This window comes from Lissotriton vulgaris, chromosome 8 (genome assembly GCF_964263255.1).
Source record: "Lissotriton vulgaris chromosome 8, aLisVul1.2, whole genome shotgun sequence".
Taxonomy (NCBI): Eukaryota; Metazoa; Chordata; class Amphibia; order Caudata; family Salamandridae; genus Lissotriton; species Lissotriton vulgaris.
In genome coordinates, this window is record NC_141696.1 from 80,705,929 (window position 1) to 80,723,262 (window position 17,334).

At 46.1% G+C, this 17,334-nt stretch overlaps 1 protein-coding gene across 2 annotated transcripts in view; it reads right to left on the reverse strand.

The window, feature by feature from the left end:
- Positions 1-1,071: 1,071 nt before the first annotated feature.
- LOC147693446 (uncharacterized) overlaps positions 1,072-17,334 on the reverse strand; it is a 436,409-nt gene continuing 420,146 nt past the window's right edge. For both annotated transcript variants that reach the window (XM_086933728.1, XM_086933729.1), the window contains one exon: positions 1,072-2,081. The gene's annotated coding sequence lies outside the window, so the exon portion shown is untranslated. The remainder of the gene's footprint in view (positions 2,082-17,334) is intronic.

Sequence of the window (17,334 nt, forward strand, 5' to 3'; positions counted from 1 at the left end):
CAATTATCATTGTAAATGATAATGCCTTTTATTTATGTTTTGGTTTTTAAAACATAAATAAAAGGTGTTGTCATTTACAATGCTAATAGCTTAAACTCATGAATATGCAAGACCAATTGCATTCCAAATGCTTGTTTGTAAAGGCGTCCTATGCAGCACTTTCACTTTAATGGCGGCTACACCGTTTTCTTTAAAAGACCCACGTCTAAAAAAAGGTGTGCGGCACCATTGAAGTGAAAGCGCAGTATGGGGCACTTTAAAAAAACAAAACGTTTGTTTACAAACAAGTGTTTTTTTTTGTAACAGCGCCAAATGCCGTGCTTTGACTTTAATGGGAGCCACAGCCCTTTCGTTAGACGAGGCTCGTGTAAAAAAAAGTTGCGCGGCCGCCATTAAATTGAAAGCGCAGTAAGGGGCGCTTTTACAAAAAACAAAATGTTTTTGTCAACTTGACAAACAATTTTTTTTTGTAAAAGCACCCTATGCTGCACTTTCACTTTAATGTCGGCCACGCCCTTTTCTTTAAGACGCGGCTCACCTAAAGAAAGGTATGGCCGCCATTAAAGTGAATGCGTTGTATGGGGCGCTTTTAAAAATAAAAAACATTTGTTGAGCAGCATAGCGCGTGCAGAAGTGCTGGGCTGCGCAGGGAGCATTTTTGAAAAATAAAGTGCAGCGTCCATGATCGGGCGATGCGCAGTCATGAAAACAGGGTGGGTTAGGAAGAGCCTGTGGTGTCTGCAAAAGCAGCTTGATAAAAGACATTAAAGAAAATAGTGCTCACAGACTGTAGCGAAAACGGACTGTATAACAACACAAGTAAAAAGTCCAGTCCTCATGGGAGGTTACCAATGCAGACAAGGCGTTACTAAGGCGGGACTAACAAGCCTATTAACAAATCAGAGGCAACCATTTAGAAAGAACAGTAGCGGGAGCCAATTGAAAAGATGGGCGGAGCTTCAAGTCCATACCTGAATACAGCATGTCTCACAGAGCAGAGCATGTGCTGCCCAGGCTCGACCTAAAAATGAGGACACACAAATGTATGCATTTAACTGAACAGGCAATTGCTTGAAAATCGATTGAGGAAACCATCTTTATTCAGCATCTTCACACAAACAAACATGTCCCCGGTTACTGGGCATCCACTGTTCCTGGGAATGTGTAGAGAAAGGAAGAGTGAGTCAGTGGGGAGTGAGACACAGGTCAACCTTTGTGGTATTTAAGGCACATCTCAAGATATGGGAAAGCACATGCAGGTCCAAGGCCGCCAGGTTCAGACCCCCCATTCATACCCTGGATGTGAAACTCAGTCCCAGCCATGGTCCACACTCCCACTCCTGCCAGACTGACCGAAACAAACAAGATGCAGCCTCTTGAAAGGTCAGCTGACAACGAAATGTATAAATACATAACCCGTGGCTATATGTACAGATATAGAACAAGAAGGAAGCCTGGGCTGTAACAAAAAGGCATTTTTCATGTCAGTTTAATAATAAAACAATCAGTTAAAAAAACAAAAAGCACCTCAGCCTCCCCCTTGTCTTCGAAAAGTGTCTTCAGCAAGTGCGTTGTGTCTTTGTGTGCTACGGCAGTCGGCTGCACGGGGGTAGGCATGATGTAAACGCAGTGGGATGGCATCCCAAGGCAAGCACTCAATGTGAGTCACTGAAGGAGGAGCAAAGAGAAAGCTTAAGGCTGTCGCAACCTCTTCCTCCCACTGCAACCTGTCGATTGTCACACCGCTCGCTGTGCTCTACCGGGGACACACCCGGCTTCCGGATACTTGCGGCCCCCTGGACTGGATGCTGTGCCCCAGAGGGAGAAAGATCCTTCCACAACTGGTCTGATCCCCGGTTCACGAGAAGTCCTCTCAGGGCCTTGGGACATGGAATGGGTCCGAAGGGAGGACCACTGCACGCTTTTAGGATTGTCTTTGGTGCAATCCTCCTTTGCTCAGTGGTAAGACCCGGAGGAGGAGCAGGTCCTGGGTATTCCGTGACCCCAAGTGCTGCAATGGACTGGGTGACGTGTAGCTGCTTCTCCACAGACTTGCGTCTCCAGCTTTGTAGATAACAACCCTGTGGAATTAAAGAAGGGATTAGGTTATGCATGATGGAAAAACATTTTTTATAGCACCTGCTAAAACAGTTCTGAACATTCAAACGATTATTAGCACCTAAGGTGAACCTACGGGCACACCGCCCTGAAAGCACCTGATCTCCTACAAGCAACTAAATTGAAAGGCTGCAAGAATGAGTCCACATTCAATCTTCAGTCATATTAAACTAAAATAAAACGACAGAGAGCAGGATGTGTATCTTTATTCTTCATAAATGTAAAGCACTTCTCTCTTCACTGCTCTGAACATTTCCTGTTCAATGACTCTCGATGGTTCAGCCACTGCCCATTCTAACCCTCACGCATTCGCCTGCCCCTCTGCTCTGACTAATTTTTGGATCCTCAAGCACCTGATTGCTTTAGAAGTAGTAGTTACTGATTTAGGATAATGGGTCTAGGTGAGGGTGATGTCATTTTTTAGGGATCTCTAAAACAACGCCAGTAATAGAGGTGCAAGATTGGAATTATGGTAATGTTGGTTTTGTTCTGGAATCATGGCATCAATCAAAACATTAACTTAAGTTGGAAAGTTGACTTGATTGACGCGTCATATTTTGTCCCTGAGATAGAAGTTCATTCCCTTCCATATCGTTGTTTCTGATGGATACCATTTTCCTCTGAAGATTCTTTATATTTAAAAATACTCCAACCTGCTACTCTGGTGCTCCAGAAATATTGATGTCCCTTGCAGGGCATCACAGATGCTGTGGCACACATGATGCACAGTGCCACCCGGGAGTGCGGACAGCCTAGTATGTGTATTCAAAGGCACCTTATTATGCTGAAGTTTTCCAATATTTTTCAAATATTTCATCATGCGGACTCCTGGTCCTGATCCTCATCAGAATGAGAGAATTGTTATCATGATCTCAAGACCCTTGATGAGAAAGTCCAATATGTTTTCAAGGTTTACAGCTGGAAAAGAGGACAGTGCTTGCACAGAGTATGTGACCCAGCACACACTATGTTCAGGACCTAAAAGGTGTTTCTGCCCATCACCAAAAAATAAATCAATTTTAAAAAGGAGAATAACTTCTCATTTTCAAAGTTGTGACATACAATCTGTGTCGGCACACAGAGGAAATGTGTGCTGAGTTCCTGATGTTTCGATTGTGAGTTTCAGAGTGATTGGTACCATCGGTTTCACGTCTGTTCATGCGTGGATGCATTATTAGATGCTTTTTTTGTTCACATATCTTCAGGATATTTACATTTTCAATTCTGATCAGAGGGAATATGCTACTTACCAGTATGCATCTGTTCTTGGCATGTCGGGCTGCTGACATTCATATCTTGTGCATAGATCGCCGCCTAGTGTTGGGTCCGGATGATTGCACTTGTTGTCTTGGAAGAGTCTTCGAAGTATCACAAGATAGGTGACTCCTCCCCTGGACTACAGTGCGCATGGGCATCCTCTCCATCCTCAGATTGTTTTTCGCCATTGTGGCAGAGATGGAGATAGCAAAGTAAGAGATGGCCATGCCAGAGAGAATGCTGCAGCTGCTACAGGCACCGGGGAGGAGGACGGCCGATATGAATGTCAGCAGCCCTACATGCCAAGAACAGATGCATACTGGTAAGTAGCATATTCCGTTCGAGGCATGTGGGCTGCTGAATTCATATCTTGTGCATAGACTGTATAGCAGTATCTCCTCTAGCGGTGGCTACCTGTGCCAGCTGCAGCAGTTTGAAAAAGAGTTTTGAGGACAGCCTGGCCTACAGCAGCTTGCTGTTTTGTTGGTACATCTACACAGTAGTGTTTTGTGAAAGTGTGTATGGTGGTCCATGTGGCTGCCTTACAGTTGTCTTCAAGAGGAATATTTCCTAGGAAAGCCATGGATGCCCCCATTTTCCTAGTGGAGTGTGCTTTTGGGGGGACTGTTAAAGTGCGTTTTGCCTTTTGATAACATATTTGAATGCATTTAACTATCCATCTGGCTATTCCTGATTTTGAAATTGGATTCCCCTTGTTTTGTGGTGCAAAGGCAACAAACAGTTGCTTTGTTTTCCGAAAGGATTTAGTTCTGTCCACATAGTAAAGTAGAGCTCTCTTTACGTCTCGTGTGTGCAGGGCTCTCTCAGCTACTGACTATGGATTTTGAAAGAACACTGGCAGTTCTATTGATTGGTTGATATGGAAATTGGATACAACCGTAGGCATGAACTTAGGGTTTGTTCTAAGAACCACCCTGTTGGCGTGTACCTGCATGAAAGGTTCTTGAATTGTAAGCGCTTGTAATTCACTCACTCTTCTGATTGAGGTGATGGCCACTAGAAATGTAACTTTCCACGTTAGGAATTGTAGTTCGCAAGAATGTAAAGGTTCGAAAGGAGGGCCCATGAGTCTGGTAAGCACTATATTGAGATTCCAGACTGGGGAAGGGGGGTGCCTATGAGGAATGACCCTTTTTAGAACCTCCATGAAAGCTTTGATTGCTGGTATTCTGAACAGTGAAAGGTGTTGCCTGTTTTGAAGGTATGCTGCAATGGCAGCAAGGTGTAGCCGTATTGAAGAGTATGCTAAGTTACATCTTTGTAGGTGCAGCAGGTAACATATAATGTTCTGTATTGATGTGTCTAATGGATTGATCTGGTTATTGGTGCAGTAAATAACAAATCTTTTCCATTTAGCTGCATAGCACGCTCGTGTGGTTGGTTTTCTTGCCTCCTTAATGATATTCATGCAATCTGGGGGCAAGTTAAGATATCCAAACTCTAAGACCTCAGGAGCCAGATCGCTAGGTTCATTAGGTTGGGATCTGGGTGTCTGATGTCTCCATGGTTCTGAGTAAGAAGATGATGTGCAAGGGGCAGTCTTCGATGGGGAACTATTGAGAGTTCTAGGAACGTTGTGTACCACGGTTGTCTCGCCCATGTGGGAGCAACTAGGATTAGTGTGAGGGAGTGTTGCCGCAGTTTGCGTGCCACCAGTGGGATCAGTGGTGCTGGGGGAAAAGCGTATGCAAATCTACCTGACCAGTTCATCCATATCGCATTGCCCTGCGACAACGGATGTGGGAATCTGGCGGCAAAGAATTGGCATTTGGAGTTTTCTTTTGTGGCGAACAGGTCTATTTCTGGGTGACCCCACTCCTCGAAGAATGGTTGTAGGACCTGGGGGTGAATCTCCCATTCGTGTAATTGCTGGCTGTGCCTGCTTAGCAGGTCGGCAACTTGATTGTCCTTCCCTGGAAGGTGTTCTGCTAGGGGAAAAATATTTGTGGGAATCGCCCATTTCCAGATGCTCTGTGCCAGATGGGACAGCTGTGGAGAGTGCGTTCCTCCCTGTTTCTGGATATAGTACATTGCGGTCATGTTGTCCGTCTGGATCAACACCGTCTTGCTGTACAAGTATTTATGGAATGCTTTCAGGGCTAGGAATATCGCTAGCAACTCTAGTTGGTTGATATGCAGCCGTCTCTGCTTGTTTGTCCAGAGCCCCTGTACTGTGTATTGAAGGAGATGGGCTCCCCAGCCTGTCAGTGATACGTCCGCTGTTAGTACTAGTTGTGGAACCGGCTCTTGGCACAGTCGCCCCTTGGAAAGGTTTTGTGGGTTCCAGCACTGCAGAGAGTTGTGAGTGCGACTGTCTACCGACACTAGGTCTTTCAGTTGTCCTTGAGCCTGGTTCCATTGCCGTGCTAGGCATTCCTGCAATGGGCGCATCTGAAGTCTGGCATGGGGGACAATGAATATGCAGGAGGCCATCATGCCTATGAGTTGCATGAATATTTGTGCTGGCAAAGAGTGTTGTGGCTAGAATTTGCAAATGAGTGTCTGCATACTGGCTATCCTTGCCGAGTTTGGATACGCCTTTGCCACTGAGGTGTTTATGGTGGCTCCCATGTACTGCTGTATGTGGGATGGTTGCAGATGTGATTTTGTGTAGTTGATTGAGAATCCTAGGCTGTGTAACAGCTGGATTGTTTGAGACGTGTGTGCTGCACATTGGTGGTACGATTTTGCTTGTATAAGCCAATCGTCCAGGTAAGGGTACACATGTATGTGCTGCCTCCTGAGATGTGCTGCTACGGTCGCTAAGCATTTTGTAAACACTCTTGGAGCCGTAGTAACCCCGAAGGGCAAAATCTTGAATTGGTAGTGTTGACCTTCTATTGTGAACCTGAGGTATTTTCTGTGGGCTGGATGGATGGGTATGTGGAAATACGCATCTTTGAGGTCCAGTGTTGCTAGGAAATCCCCGTTGTAGCAACAGGAGCACTTGTTGTAATGTTATCATATGAAAGTGCTCCAACAGTATGTATTGATTTAGGGGTCTGAGGTCCAATATTGGTCTGAGAGAGCCGTCCTTCTTGGGAATAAGGAAATATAGGGAGTACACTCCCTTCCCTTGCTGTTGGAAAGGGACTTGCTCTATGGCCCCCTTTTCTAGCATGCAGTTCACCTCTTGTTGTAATAGGGTTATGTGTTCTCTGGACATTGGACGATGTCTTGGTGGTATGTTTGGTGGTGTACAAGTCAGTTCTAGGCAGTAGCCAGACTGGATAATTTCTCTCACCCACCTGTCTGTGGTAATTGTGTTCCAGACGGGTAGGAACTGTTGTAGTCTGCCTCCGACCGGTGTTATGTGGTCTGGAGGTAGTGTAATGGAGTCACTGTTTTGAGGCAGTGGAGGCTCTGGTGTTATTGCCTCCACGTCCTCTTCCCTTGGTATTGTTACCTCTGTAGCCTCCTCTGGTGGTGTTTTTGGTAAAGGAACTTTGTGCGTTACCTTTATATGAGGCCGTTGTTTGTGAGGAATGTCCTCGTGTATTTGCCCTGTAAGAGGAGCGACGAAAGGAGCCCCTTTGTTGCTAAAATTGCAATGCCCCCATTGATTTTGCTGTCTCTGTGTCCTTTTTCATTTTATCCAAAATGGTGTCGACAGCAGGGCCAAACAGAAAGTCCTGATTAACAGGCTGGTTAAGGATAGTGGACTGTACCTCATTTTTAAAACCAGAAATACGCAGCCATGCATGTCTGCGTAGTAGAACACTAGTGTTGATTGACCTAGCTGCAGTGTCTGCTGCGTCAAGCGCGCATTTGATGGAGGCGTTTGTTACGAATTTTCCCTCCTGTATGAGATCTTGGGCTTGTGCTTTGAAATGCTCAGGTAGGTGTTGCATTAGGGTCTCTAGCTGGTCGTAATGCGCCCTGTCGTAACGAGCCAGTAGGGCTTGTGTATTAACTATCCTCCACGAGTTGGAGGCTTGTGCCGCTACTCTTTTTCCTGATGCCTCTAGTATTTTTGACTCTTTGTCTGGGGGAGGTGCCTCCCCGGTTGTTTGGGAGTTGGCTCTTTTACATGCGTTGGCCACTACCAGTGAATCAAGTGGTAACTGCCCTTTGATGTAAGTAGGGTCTGTAGGGGCTGCCCTATACTTTTTTTCTATTCTGGGGTTGATTACCCATGCACTGGCTGTGTCCTTAAATAGGTCAGGTGCATGTTTCAGAACTCCCTTTAACATGGGAAGTGTTTTGACACTTTTTTCTGATGTAGGGAAGGTGTCAAACAAGAAGTCTTCTTCAACAGGGTCGTTATGCATATCCACATTGTGGAACTGTGCAGCCCTGTCAATAAGCTGATTAAAAACTACGGTGTCATCAGTAGGAGACGGCTTAGTAGGATAAGAGGACATGTCAGGGATGGGATGGGTGTTGTAAGGGTCAGTTGGCTCTTCCCATGGTTCCTGTGGGAAGTCATATTGAGGCTGTGGCTCATCCCCTGCGTTACCCTCGTCGTCCCCGTGATGAGAGGGAGAGTAAGGAATATAAGGATGGAAAGGAGTAGTAGGTATGATAGGTTGAAAAGGAATGAAGTGTCTAGAAGGAGAAGTTCCAAAGTCCTTTTTCTTTAGTGGAATAGGGGACTGAGGTTCAAAGTCCAAAGGCCTCTTTTTCCTATGCAGGATGGTAACTTTACCAGTTTGTGGGTCAATAAAAATGTTTGCTTGGTCGTCAGAGGGATCTGGGTGGAAGAGTTCTTCCTCAACAGTCCTGGGTTGAGTCTTAGGCTTTGGTTTGTAGAAGACTTTCGGTTTAGGAACCAACTTTTTCGTCTCGGGGCATTTTTTCGGGTTGACTGTGTCTTTCGGGTCGACGCGTTTTTTGTGCTCCGTAGGCTTCTTCGGAGAAGTGTTGTCTCCCGAGTCGATGTTTTTGTTGGGATTGACTGGAGTCTTTTGTTTTTTCGGCTAAGTGTCCTTACCGGAGTCGATTGTCTTCTTTGGATCGACTGGTGTCTTCGGATCCGGTGTTTTCGGTCCGAGAGGACGTTCTGGCTTGGACGCGTGCTTCGGTACGGCGCCTTTTGTCGGGTCAACGTTTTTCGGTGCCGAAGGCTTGTTTGGGTCGGCAACCTTTTTTGGTTTGGCGCCCTTTGGTTGTGTGGCCTTGTTCGGGTTGACAACCAGTTTTGGGTCGACAAGTTTGGGCTGCACGGCTTTCTTGGGGTCGACAGTCTTTTTCGGCTCGACGCTCTTTGGCTGTACGGCCGCTTTTGGATCGACGCCCTTCGGGTCGGCGACCTTCTTTGGCTCTGGAACCTTCTTTGGGACGATGTTACTGGGCCCTGGGGTTTCCGAAGGTTGCGGTTTCGGAGCCGAGCCGGATGGCGGGGCAATCAAAACATTTTTATGATCTTGGCGAAGGCCTTTTGGCGATGCCTTGACCGGAGCCGTTGTTATTGGGTTAGATGGTGTCGGGGTCAGGGTACTCACGATTTTCCCCAGTGGGATCTCGTCATCGGAGTCAGAGTAGTCCTCTACGGTGACGATCTCTAGGTACGAGTCTGGCGCCTCTTGTAGTTCTTGGTCGTCATCGAAGATGTTGTCCGGGTCTGGTTGCATTTCTTGCCTGGCTGCACGTTGGTTTCGAATAGTTTTCTTGGATCGAAACTGTGCACAGGCTGGACAGCTTTCCTCTTTATGGTCGGGGAAAGGCACTTGTTGCATACTGAGTGCTTATCAGTATGTGGGAACTTGGCGTGGCATTGCGGGCACATTTTAAACGGGCTTCTTTCCATCGACGGTCGGCTCACGTGGCGTCGAAAAGGCCCAACGGCCCGCGTCGACGACCGCTTGGAGATGGAAGGCTGGATCGAGTAGAGAGGTACCGATCGAGAACAATCCTGTCGGATCGAAGGCCTTTTGGCCTTTAGAAAAGTTTGTTTTCGCTCCCAAAGTTGGAGTATAGGAGTTTGCATCCGAACCCAATGGCGGGAAAAAACAATCTGAGGATGGAGAGGATGCCCATGCGCACTGCAGTCCAGGGGAGGAGTCACCTATCTTGTGATACTTCGAAGACTCTTCCAAGACAACAAGCGCAATCATCCGGACCCAACACTAGGCGGCGATCTATGCAAAAGATATGAATTCAGCAGCCCACATGCCTCGAACCAAATCTTCCAGACTGGATCATGGAAAATAAAAGGATATATGGTAAGCATGTAGTGGGCTTATTGATAACTTCTCCAAGCCCAACCACTAGTCGGAGGATTCAAGGCATGTGAATCTAATTGGTGTATTCATGGCGTGTGAATCTAGTTGGTGGATTCATGGCGTGTGAATCTAGTTGTTGGATTCATGGCGTGTGAATCTAGACCAGCCGAAAAAAGGCACTTTATGGTGGTTGCCAAAGCGGACAGGTTCACGTGATGGGAGCTCGCTCACGAATGGAGACAAGAGGCCATCATCCAGTAGAGTTTACGTCCATGAAAGGAGGGAGCCACCTGTCAGGCAGTCCTAGCTATTGTGGATTCCTGCAAGGTGACCAGATACACAGGCAATCCTAGAGAAAGAGCCCCTTTCCAGTGTATTTGCCAGTTTGCACAAATGGGGTGACGCTCTCATTTTCTTGCTAAATTATGATAAAGCTATGTCAAGCGGTGCCTCCTCAGACTATCAAAATGTCTACTTCTCGGCCCTCAACTTACGAGGAGTCTTTCTGCATCACAGGGGACAAAGTCAACATCATTTTTTCGGTGGAGTACGAAAATACTGATCTACTGGTTACCTTCTTAGAAAAGGGGCTACCAATAGTCGCAGGAGGGCCAGATGCATTTAAGATTTTCTGTATTATGGTGCAACTTTACATACAATGAATCTAAATTAAAATTGTTGACATAATCAAGGGTTGTCCTAACGCCCTCCTTTGATCGTCAGTGGACACTTTTGCTTAGAAAGGCAGCCACGACCCAGTCTGTCTGGTGGCAAATCCCAAAAATTCAAGGTCGACATGGACGACTGGGACTGTGAGTCCTAGTCTGAGATGAATAAGGGCTCTTTAAACTGCATTTTGCCATCATCACATCTATTCTACGACTGCTGAAGTCCAAATCAGTGGAAGAAGACAACCATCAACCATCAAATGCAAGGGTGAGGAGTGCAGTCAGCTTTGACAGGGTATCAAAACCATGCCAGCCCCTCTTCCCCCTGTCGCAACATCAGCACAATCACTGGTCAAGGTCAGCATATACAGGATGGAAGGTATTCATCTACAATCTCCAATCACCAGTCAAAGTCACCAGATACAAGATTGAAGGTGTTCATCTACAATCTGTCATAGTCTTTTTCATACAAGGTGGCAACGCTGATGTTCTCCAGATCTGTTCACATCTTCTGGCTTCGCTCTGCCAAAATGGCATTTTCATTGGAATAGCACAATCTGATCGAGGCATTCTGATAGTAATTGTTCTGGCTTCAGTCAATGAACTTCAGCTACATCTTCTGCCATGTGGTGTGGGAGAAGGTAGCTGGGCTCTTCCCCCTACTTTGTACTGAGTGAAGGACGTATGGGCATCCTTGGAGACTGCTCAGACGTCTGGGCGCAGGCGGGTTACCTGCTTCTAGTCCAAAGGATGTCGAGGCATCACCTGATTTTGTGCACTTTATTTACTTGACAAACAGGAGGGTCTATGACAATAAAATGGAAATTACACCAGCGGCTTAAGGTGTCCGTGAAATGTGTGAGTGTCTGATGCCCAGTGAAAAGAGGAACTTGCCTGCCACTCAGCGAAATGTTTGGGACTCAGTTTATGCACAACAACTATTCTGAAGAGTCTAGAGTGGTGTAGAATCACTTTAAGTCCATTACTTAACAGTCTGCACTTGGAAAAAACACAAAATTCTCTAATCCAGTGAATGACATCCGTAATCTCAATGATGGAGCACATACTTTACTTTTTTTTGGCAGAGTTTTATATAGCGCAAACTTGACCCGAACCGAATCGGGTATCAGAGTGCTTTACATAGCACCAGTTACGTTACATGAGGACACACATTCATTTTAGGCACGGGGAGATTAAGTGATTTGCCCAGAATCACAGGAGGTTTTTTGGCATTGTTACCGAGACTCGAACCCAGATCCCTAGGTCCGAGGTCGAGCGCCCCTAGCCGTTAGGCCAACTCCTCTCCCCTTGCTTTTGTGCAGTAGGTTAATCTCATACGGTGTTTGTTTTTCCTTAAATGAGAGGATATTCCCAACTGCTCTCAAGCAGGTGGTATGGCTGCATTATTGTTACAAAGGCGGATGGCGCAGCACAGAGCCTGAAGAGCACTACATGGAACACCGCCGGGATACAGAGCTTGTCCCACGCTGGGACCAGGTGTCTCCAAGGCAGCTAACTATTGTGCACACAAGCATAGCAGCACTTTCGGGGGAAACTGGAGTGTGGGGGTTGTCGCTCTAGAGTCAACGCTGTTTGCTCCCACAATGGTAGAACCCAGAAGACTAAACAATACTTTCCTATTACAGCTTTTATATGGTGGTCTTGGATTAAACCATTCGTTAAATCTATAGGGTGACTACCAGAACTCTAGAAGGGTAATGTTCGACTTGACATCTTTTGGCGTGTTTCTCCTGTCTTTTTGCTTTCTGACCTCCTGTTTTTGACTCTGTTCTTGCTGGTTTAGTGTCTCTGTGCACTTTCTCACTGCTGATCAGTGTTCAAGTGCTGCTGCTGTAAATGGTGTTATGGATTGGTGTTTCCATGATTGGCATATTGGATTTACTGGCAAGTCCCTAGTAAAGTGCACTGAGAGTGCCGGGGCCTGTAAATCCAATGATACTAGTGGGCTCGCAGCACGGACTGTGCCACCCACATAAGTAGCTGGTAAAAAAGTAACTCAGACCTGCCACAGCAGAGTCTATGCGCAGTTTGCAACTCCCATGTCGACCTGGCAAGTGCACCCACTTGCAAGGCCCTAAACCTTCCCTTTTCTACATGTTAGTCACCCCTAAGGTAAGACCTAGGTACACCCGTGGTCAGGGTGCAGTGTATGTGAAAGGTAGGACAGGCACTAATGTGTGTGGCATGTCCGGATAGTGAATTACTGCCAATTTCGTTTTTCACTGTTGCAAGTGTCGTAATTTGATGATGGCCGGGTTAGCGCTTAGCTTTGCTACACGTTATTCCCCTTAACTTGGCCATATTAGAAAACGCCATTTTGTATGTCACGGCGGCCATTTTAGGGAATGAGCGGCCTCGTGGTCAGCATGCCCTTTAGTCCGTTGTCCGTACCACTGACCACTCGGCTTTGCCCAGCAACAGGATATTTTTAGTAACGGTCAAGCCTGTACATGCGCAGTCCCAACTGACCAGTCACCCCTCAGGAATGTTCCGCCAAACTGACCAGTGGCGTTGTAACCCCTCCCATGAGTTGGCTGTGCTCCAAAAATGACCATATATGTACATAAAGCTCTGTAACTTTGTACCGCCTACCTTTTTATTACCTGTAAATTGTATAAAAGAACGAATCACACCAACGTTCGGTGTGATACTTCTTGCATTACCGAAGGGTGCTGTAGGAATGTACCACCACCCCATGGGGTCTTAATAAACTTGTTCTTTGTACTTTTCAGTTTCCATGCCAACAGTTCTTTCGGTGTAAGTGGGTTATCTACGGAACATGTAGGCCTTGAGAACCCGATACCACAAATTGGCGACCACGAAGGGACTCATCGGCGACTCGGATGCCCGAAGGAGAGGTCGTGACGAAGGATTGGAAACTCGCTATGGACGCGTACGCTGCCACCGAGTGACCCGAGTCTTGGCACCCACGGTGTTTTCTTCCTTTCCTTCTGATCTGACCTTCCAGGTGGCGCCGGTCTCCGACTGAGTTCTTGATCGTCTGCGTTGCTGGATAAGTGCCGTCTGGCTGATTCGATTAAAGACCTTGGCAGTTGGAATCTGGACCTTTTGAGATTTGGGTAAGATTTGTGATCGGTAAGGTAGTCTACGGACGCTTACTGAAGTTCTACGATTTGTGATTGGTAAGGTAGTCTACGGACGCTTACCGAAGTTCTGTGATTGTGACCTTGATTTGAGTTAGCTAACATTTTGACTTTGTGAACTTTGAACCTATATGTGTAGTGCACTTCACATAGGCAGGCATGTAGAGATGTTTCTCTAATTTTGTTTTGTACTTTGAGCGGCACATTTGTGTGAAGTACTGTAAGTGCCATTTTATATGGTATCGCGCTTTCGTGATACTTTTTGAAAATGCCTGTTTTAAGCACACTCCGAGGGATGTGCTGTCTTGGAAATGGTACCTCAATTAGGTTAGCGGAATCACAGCCGGCTCCCCAGAAGGAACTCCAAACCGTGAAATGTACATAAAATTTGGCCTTCCCCCTATGATGTACAGTAAATTATGGCATAAATATACCAGAACCGATCCCGAATTGCAATGGCCACTACATGGGTCGTTTGATTTACGAAAGGTTCAGTTTGTGGAGCAATGTTTGTTTCAGCGCAGGTCTAGACAGAATATGTTTGATTGTGTACGAATGTGGGAGAAAGCGGTGCGTGAACGTATGAAACGTGAGGTTGCCTTGGCGGCCAAAGAGCAGCGCAAGGCTGCTCGAGATAAGGCTTTACAGCTTGAGGAAAAGGAGGCTCAGGAAAAGAAAGAGAGGGAGGAACGGGAACGTAAATTGCAAACGACCGGTCAATTTCCTATTCGACGACCGCTTTATCCTGTCCTTAATAATGAAATTGATGATTTTTCGTTATTAGATCGATCGCCGCCTCCGTACGTTCCACCTAAGGCTCCGACTGAAGATTCCGACGATGAAGGGCAAGACAAAAAGGATACGTCGAGTGTCAGGTTATCTGCTCAGAGAGGAGCGGAGTTGCGGAGTTATGCTAGGAAGTTAAATTTGAATCAAGTATCTGTGTCAGATGTTATAGTTGAAAGGGGTAAATGGACAGATCGAGAATTGTTGTGTTTTTTGAATACTTTCGCAACTGAAGTTGTTGCTCGATTTCGTAAATATTCAGATACTCTAGAACCTAAAGCTGTGTCGGTTTATTGTGAGAACTTGGATAAAGGTTTATTTGTCCTTTCAGATGTGGATGACCTTTTCAAACAACTGATCCAGCTACGGGATGAGACGTCGAGATTGCGGGAAGAAGGGAAACAGGATAAGGAGTCCGTGCCGGGGTCAACAGAGCACATTAAGGAGTGCTCTCTCCGGGGTTCAGATAAGAATTCTAAAGTGCATGTTATGCCTATGCGTGAAGCTGCACCTTTGTATGTTCCACCTAAAGGGGACGGTACGGATGAGGATAAAACATCGAAGGATGCGAAGGGGTATTTTATATATAATTGGGTGTATACGCCTTGGAATAGAGCGGATGTTATGGCGTTGAAAAATTCCTTACCCGACCTTCGTAAAAATCCAGCAGCATTCTATGAAGGGGTGGAGGGGGCCATTTCCTCCTGTGTTATGACTCTTGTCTATATAGATTTGTTTTTCGGGTTAATTCTTCCGCCTGATATGTGGAGATTAATTCGTAAAAATAATGATGAAACAATACTTGGGGGAACATGGAAAGAAATAAACCAAGCTGATTTAGACAGGGAACCTGCATGTAAGCCATGTGAGTTGATTCTAGGCCTCCCGGCGGCTATCTTAACTAAACTAAAAACGCTTGTTCCTTCTAAAAAGATTGATTGGACCATGCTAGCTTCGTGCAAACAAAAGTCAGATGAAACGGTATCAGATTTCTTTACACGCTTCGAAGAGGCGTTTCACGATTACAGTGGCCAATCGTTAACCGATGATACGGGTAGGCATTTTGTTCGTAGATAAGTATGTGGCTAATCTCCTACCGGAGATTGCAAAACGATTAAAGTTGAGTGAAAGTTCCTGGGCCACGGCGACCCCTGCGTCTTTGTTAACTATGGCTCAGTATTATGAGCGGCAGGAGTTGGAGGCTAAAGAAAGTGTTGATAAGAAAGCGAAGGAATTAAAAACGAAGGTGATGTTGGCACAGGTTCGCGGAACGCAATCTAGAGGGAATGATAGAGGCAGACGAGGTGGGAGTACTGCGTCGTATGGTCGTACGGATATAGCGGAGGATCAATGTGCCTATTGTAAGGAGCTTGGGCATTGGGCTGAAGATTGTCCGGTACTTCGTGAGCAACGTAGTCAGCGTGGTCGGGGAAGTGGAAGGTCGAGGAACAGTTATTCGGGGGCGAGAGGTGGTGGAGGTGATCGTGGTAGGGTTGAAGAGAGGGGCCGTGGCCAGGACGAACGTAATACTTTTGATCGACGGAATCAGTATCAGATTTCGGAGGGTGAAAATGTGGAGCATCAGGATTATGTGCATGCATAGGACTGCGTAGGATGGGGTACGGAATCAGTTGAAGTGCCAGTAGATCAGAGAGGTCCATGTGTATCAGCGGGCATTTTGGGTTCTACTGATCAGTTTTTAGTCGACACAGGAGCTACTCGTAGCGCTTTGTCTAAAAACTTGGTTCCGAGGGCTCCCCTGTCTGGCGAAATGATAACGTGTGTAGGGTTTGATGGCACACCCTCTCCTAGCCCATTATCAAAACCCCTTGCACTTTGACTTGATAAATTTTTCAGTTTTGGTCAATTTTTGTTGTCACCCCATACCCCAGATAACATCCTGGGCATCGATTTGCTCAAATATTTTCGAGCAACGATACATTGCGCTCCGGAGGGAGTGCGAGTTATTTTGAATGATAATTATCCCGAGTCAGACAGGTTTTGCACTATGCAAGAAAATGTAGCATTAGCCTCTCTCCCGCACACGTTATGGGCGACCTCAGACACGGATGTGGGACAGATGCTTATTCCACCTATTCGCATCACTGTAAAGGAGGGAGTACTTTTGCCACGTGTACCACAGTATAAGATTTCCAGGGAAGGTGAAATTGCCCTGACACACATTGTTCAAGATTTGATCATTGCAGGAGTAGTGGAGGAGGCTCCTTACAATGTTTGCAACAGTCCTATTCTTCCGATCCTTAAGAAAGATACTGACGACAAGGTCTATCGATTTATTATTGATCTGAGAGAAATTAACAAAATTGTCATTCCCCAATACCCGGTGGTGTCTGACATCACGACATTGCTCACATTGGTTCCCCCAACGGCAACGCCCTTTAGTGTCATTGACCTCAAAAATGCGTTCTTTTCTATCCCCATCCACCCTGATAGCAGATATTTGTTTGGCTTCACGTTAAATAATACATCGTATAGATTTTGTCGTGTTCCTCAAGGTTACACTGAGAGTCCTAGTATCTACAGTCAGGCTTTAAAGAGACAGCTTGATTCTTTTGAATTGCAATCTGGAGTTGCCCTTATTCAGTATGTCGATGACCTTTTGCTAGCTGCAGACACTTACGCACAATGTGAGGAGAGCACGCTTGCCTTACTTTCCTTTTTGGCTCAGAACAATCATAAGGTTTCAAAGAAAAAGCTTCAATACTGTAGATCCAAGGTGACCTACCTCGGTCATCTTTTGTCTAAGGAGGGGCGTGCATTAACATCAGATCGAATTCAGGCGATATTAGATACACCAGTCCCCCGCACTCAGAGAGATGTACGTGCCTTTATAGGGTTAACGTCTTTTTAAGACAGTGGATCATGGGGTTTTCGCACATTATAAAACCTTTGTTAGCGTTACTGTCCAAAACTACACCAATGCCCCTTGAATGGACAGATGAATGTCAAAATGCCTTTGACCAATTGAGACAAGCCCTTTGTTCTGCACCCGTGTTAGGTACAACAGACTATACAAAGATCTTCACGTTGTACGTGCACGAGAAAGATGGGTGCGCGTTATCAGTATTAGTGCAAGCACACGGGGACAAACAAAGGCCATGCGCATACTTTTCAGCGGTTCTTGACCCTGTAGCACGAGGGTTACCAGGGTGTTTTCGAGCAGTTGCAGCAACA